Source organism: Thunnus thynnus, chromosome 4 (genome assembly GCF_963924715.1).
Source record: "Thunnus thynnus chromosome 4, fThuThy2.1, whole genome shotgun sequence".
Classification (NCBI taxonomy): Eukaryota; Metazoa; Chordata; class Actinopteri; order Scombriformes; family Scombridae; genus Thunnus; species Thunnus thynnus.
The window spans coordinates 23,457,978-23,464,198 of record NC_089520.1 but is presented as its reverse complement, the minus strand read 5'-3'; positions in this window follow the sequence as shown (position 1 = coordinate 23,464,198).

Below are 6,221 nucleotides of genomic sequence, written 5' to 3'. Positions count from 1 at the left end.
AGCACCATCTGTGAGTGGACAGCATGTACTGTATCACTGTATCCATTCCTTTGTCATTTAACACATTTTCACATGATTTGTATGAAAGTACCTACAAGCAATTAAGCAACAATGCCAGCGAGAAGAAGAAATCTTTTAATCCGTCATGGAGGAGTAGCAAATGTTTGCATTACCAATTAATATTTTTGTTTTCATTTTGTCAACCATTTATTAGCCATACGTATAAAATGACAAACATCCATTACACCTTACTGTGGTACCAAATGAAATCAATGGCCAGTCTGATCAGTCTGAGTCATTCAGTTTTATCAATAAATGAAACCAAAAAGCAAGTAAATATCAGCATTTATGAGGCTGCTATTTGAAATCATTGTATTTTGCATGGCTAAAACAATATCACTGATAATAAAAACAATTTTGTAATTAATGTAATCAAGTAACAGTTACTGTCATCAATGCAGGGGTTAGGTATACATCACATTAGTTCATACATTTAACTTGCAGCATGACTAACATATGCAATGGGGGAAGAAGAAAGGAGAGTCCTGCTGTTGGCAACAGTGTACTGATCTTTTCTTGTTGATATTTTTCATCTCTATCTGTTTTATCTCTTTGAAATTGTTGGCCCTGCTAACTCCTAACTTGAACAAATCTGTCCTATTTAGGTTTCCTTTTCATGATAGTGTCTGTTTCCCTTTAACCATAACAACAAATTGAATGAAAAAACACAATGATATAACTGCATTATTCACAAATAATCTCCCATGTGTTATAGCTAACTATAACCAACACTCTGCTTGGCCTTCACTTGTTTTAAAACACTGCCTATCTTACTGTTTTACACCCTGCTGCTTTACCTCTTCCTCTTCCTACATATTTATTTTAAGCTGAATCTTCACCATCTCTTTCTGTGTGTGTCTCTCGATCCTTCACTCTCTCTCCTGTTCACCCCTCCTCCTCCGGCTTCAGTTAATTCATGAACAGCATCATGATTGAATATTAATAATTCACATCAGCTCTCCCTGATGACTCATTACAACCCTTCAAATGGAGAAGGAGGGAGAGGGAGACAGGCATACACACAAGACAATATGAAAGCACACACACACTCACACACACACACACAAACACACATTCATGAAGGTATTATCCAGACAAAAGTTTTCTTTTTTTTAACTTCCATTTAAAAGTTTGATATTGAGCCACAGACAAACATGAACACACGTGTAAATTCACACATAATAATTACTTATTTGAACTAGTTAAGGTTGGGGTGTTGGTGTGAGGGCTGTGGCACAGTGAAATGGAGAGAAATTATAAATTGACTGGAGCAGAATTATTAAATGCCTTTGAAGGAATCTTTTCACAAAAGTGGAAGTAGAGTGCTTAAAATTTAACCTTCCCCTCTGGAGTGAAAACAAAAAAATAAGAAACTGACTTCATTGTATCAGTGAGAGCAGGTTTGTATGTGCGCATGTAATGTATGAGGGTGACATCTTGAGAGTGTCAAGGTAAACTCATTGAGTATTGGTTGTATATGTGTGCCTGTCCACACTGACGCACATCACCTAATGACAATGACAATAAGAACAAAACTAAAATGTTCCTTTATTTTCCTTTAATAAAGACGTTATTTTACTAGATCATGCTCCCTAAAAAGAAAAGCTATGCAGGGCAGGCCATGCTTTTTTGTTACATATGGGCATGTTATCGTGTACACTCTCCCCACTAAACTTTTGAAAGAGATAATGGATGCCATCACACCTCATCTGCTCACTATTATAAACAGTTCCCTTTCCTCTGGATGTGTGCCTGACCTCTTTAAGATGGCATGTGTTGAGCCGCTTCTGAAAGGGCCCATATTGGATACGGCTGACATGCAAAACTTTCGGACAATTTCTAAGTTTCCATTTATTTCAAAAACATAGGAGAAAGTAGCTTTGACACAACTTCTGGAGGCACTAAGGAACAATAAAAATAACATCTTTGAAAAGTTCCAGAGCGGTTTTCAGAAGCTACACAGTACGGAAACAGCTCTCCTTTGTGTGACAAATGACTGGCTGCAGACTCTGGACACTGCTCTGTCCTACTGCTGCTGGACCTAAGTGTAGCCTTTGACACCACAGAGTACATAATTCTTATTGAGAGACTGAGGAAATGGGCAGGAATCACTGGAGTGGTTCTCCTCTTACCTGGAAAACGGGAAGTTTTTTGTCTCCATCCAGAATTTTAAATCATCAACAGCTAACATCACCTGTGGACTGCCCCAAGGACCTATTCTGGGACCAATTTTATTTGCACTGTACATGTTACCCCTTGGACATATCATTCAACAACACATCTCTTTTCACTATTACGCTGATGATTATACCTCTCATTTAAACCGCATGAACTGAACAATCTAACCATACTGCATTCCTGTTTATCCAACGTCAAGGACTGGATGGCAGCTAACTTCCTATAATTTCATAGCAATAAAACAGAGGTTTTGATCTTCGATCCAGAACATCACAAACTACAGATACAGTCCTCCCTTGGTTCACTTACTACCAATGTTAAGCCCATGGCAAAGAACCTTGGGGTCACTTTTGATAGCCATTTATCCTTTAAGCAGCATATGTCATCCAAGCTGGTTTTTATCAATTAAGAAACATCTCCAAGATAATACACATGCTTAATTTTAATGCCAAAGAAAAAGTCATACATACTTTTATATCATCATGCCTGGACTACTGTAATTCTTTTTTTACCTGTTTAAACTCCCACTCAGTCTCACAACTGCAATTTATCCAGAACTCAGCTAACTTGAACTGAAGACACACTGAAATAGTGAAATAGCGAGTTCCCTGTGACGGCACCTGCCTGTCACTCAAAGCAACCTATGCCCTATGCATAACTTTAAGCCTTAATAGAATTTAAACAAGTGAGTTATATAAAAAGTTGTCATTAACAGGGAAATTAGCTATAGAGACCAAAACCTTTGTTTGTACTAGGATGTAAACATGTTTATTTCTGCTGTAAAGTTGGACATTTTAACATGGAGGTCTATAGGGACTGACCAAGCGGCAACCTCTGGGGCTGTAAAATGAAGCCAATGCGGGAGTGCCAAAAACTGCAGTTCCTTGAATGGCCACTTGAGGCTGGCCATTCAGTCAATCCCCATAGACCCCCATGTTAAAATGCCCAACTTTACAGCAGAAATAAACTAATTTCTCCTTTCATGACAGCTGTATGGGGGGGGGGGGGGGGGGGGGGGGGGGGGATGGGGTGAATTTTCACCTGTTTAAATTTTATTAAGCCGTAAAGTTATGCATAATGAAGGACATGGCTGCTTTGAGTGACAGGTCCGCCAGCCGCTAGGTGGCTTGTGGCAGCCATTCGGCCCACCTCTTTGCCCATTTTTGATTGGCTGGGAGCAGTGGTGGCTGGTGACTCAAAAAATTGGGGAGGACAGGGGGAAAACCAACATGGAATCTTACAACAAACCGCATAACTAATCGGAGGGGTGGGGGTAATGTTGTATGCCAATAAAACAATTTGCTTTTAAAAACAAAAACCCCTGAGTGGTGAGACAGCTGCTTCTTTAAATACATTCAGCATATACATATTGTTTCTAAACAAAGTGCTCATTTTAGCCGTGGAGTGGTTCAGGATGTGTGATTTTACCAACAAAGTGAAATTCAAATTTATAGTATTTTTCTATTGTGACAACAGATTTATGTTCACATCAAAAACAAACAAGATATCACATGATTTACACGTGTTTCCTATGTATTTTCTTAGTATACAGAAATATATAAAGTACCACAGAGCTTATAATCTGATACAGGTTCAGATCAGTGCTGAATACTAGAGAGACTGAACACTAAAAACATTCACAGATCTAAAAGTGTAGGTTCACATCAGAAAGTATTAATGCATGTATCAAATACATGACTTACACACTCTTATCTATATGCACCACATACAAAATATAGTCCACAAAGCTGACATGTTAATACCTGTTATTCTAGTTACTTTAAGCTATTACTCAATATATGATTCAGCTTAAAAACCAACTGAAGAAACTGTCACAAGCAAGCAGCCAGACCTCCTGCACTCATTCACTAATCGCACAACATCAACAGGTGACTGAACAACCACTCAATTAAAAACTGGATCAATAACAAATGAATGAATGAGTCCAGAAACCTCACTGTAACTTCAACAAGCAAACGACCCACAGCACATTATATGATCTCTGCTTCATTCTTGTTAAGGAGATAAATTCACACAACAACCACAGAGACATTTTAACCATCAGAGAAAAAATTAGCGACCAAAGAGACAGAGAGAGAAGCTGTATCTGACTCGCGTTATTTGACGTCTTCTTCTTTCTGTCATAGAGATGAAGTATTCATGTCATAACATCCATTTCTGGCTGTTGGTCATCTTGTTTGTTAGTTAACAGAACTTTGTGGCTGCTGGTTAAACAGTCTGATATCATTAGCAACAATGACAAACAAGCTAACTCTCCTGGTTGATTCTCCGGTTGCTTCTCTCTCCAGCCTCCCCGGCAACGTCCTGCTGTTGCTGCTGAACAGTCCAAATCTATTCTCCGGTTAGTTTAACAACAGTACTTAACAGTCCTTCCATGGATGTATAAAGAGTCCTTCAGGCTGCTACAACAAGGTAACTGTTGCATTGGCTAATGCAAGGAGCTATCTACTGCTCGTTATCTACTGCTGCTACTCTGCCTTACAGTGGAGAGAACTGAAGATGAAATCTGGAAACTATCATTGGACCAATGCAACGTCAATATTGCATTCTGGTTGTTGATTGGTTAGGGAGGACGTCCTCCCTTGGAGCGAAAACATTTTTTTTATAAATAATACTGAGATTTGGTAATGGTTTATTTCAACCAAATATTCTTTTTTATATTTTGATCTTCCTCTTGCCTCTCAAAAAATAGGGGAGGAGCAACTTCCTCTGCCTCTATGGACCAGCCTCCACTGGCTGGGAGTTAGGCAGCATCACGCACTGCCAAGATCTCGACGGCCGGAGCACCTTGCTTTGAGCTTTAATACCGCTCTTCACCCTTGGTTTTCAGTCTGGTCAGTAGAGTCTGCCGATCTCGGACTCCACTGCAGCTTTTAAGTGCCCCCTTAAAACTCACTTTTACAAGATGGCCTACACTTAATAATGTTTTCTTTTTCTATTATTGCATATCACATATTTCCTCTCTATATTACTATTTTATGGTGTTTTATTTAATTTATTTTTATTACTATTTTAACTGTGCTTGTTTTCATTATCATCATTTTAGTATTTTTATATGCACTTCCATATATTTTGCACTTTTATCTGTTTCATATTCAAGAGTTTGTTTTTTTATTGGCATTCTATCTGCTTTACAAGAGGTCATCACTTTTATTTACATACTTAGGTTTTGATCTTACTTATTTTATATATGTATGTGGTTATTTCTTTTACTTCAATTTCACTTGCTTTATATGAGCTCGTTTCTTTTATCTGTATTTTACTTATTTAAATATGAACTCATTTCTTTTATTTTGCACTTGTACTTTCATCTGTTTGTGTATAGGCTCAGTGCTGCTTGATATATGTGCTCTCATGTTCATGTTTATAATGAAATAATAACACACACAATAATAAATCACACACACACACACACACACACATACACCCACATTGTTTCAAAACCATTTAGCCCCATTAGTAGAAAGCAGAGTTGAACACCTTGCAGACTGCGAGGTGTGTGTCGATCGATGGAGGTTAAACCCAGGGTTCAAATATAAACAGCTGGATAAGTCACAATCAATAGCTCCTATCCCCTGGCAACTGGTCAATACCTCCACACCCCAACCCAGTCAAAGCAGAGAGAGAGGGAGACAGAGCCGGGTGGAGTTTCTCTGTGCCTGTTTTGCGATAAGGATGTTAATGAATATATACATAGTCACATACACACACACACTTTGCCCTGAGTTGATAACCTGTTAGCAGAGCTGTGGTAACTCAATAGAAAGCTGCTCTTATGAAAAAAACATGACCATTCCTATTGATTTTCCTGCCCTGCCAGAATACCTTCTGCTGCTAACATATTTTTACAAACTATTTTCACTCACACTACAAACAACACCGCATACACACGCATTAGCCTACGTCTAGGGTTACTCAATCAAGGCAATTCCTGCTTGTGAGATGAATTCCTGTAGTAAATA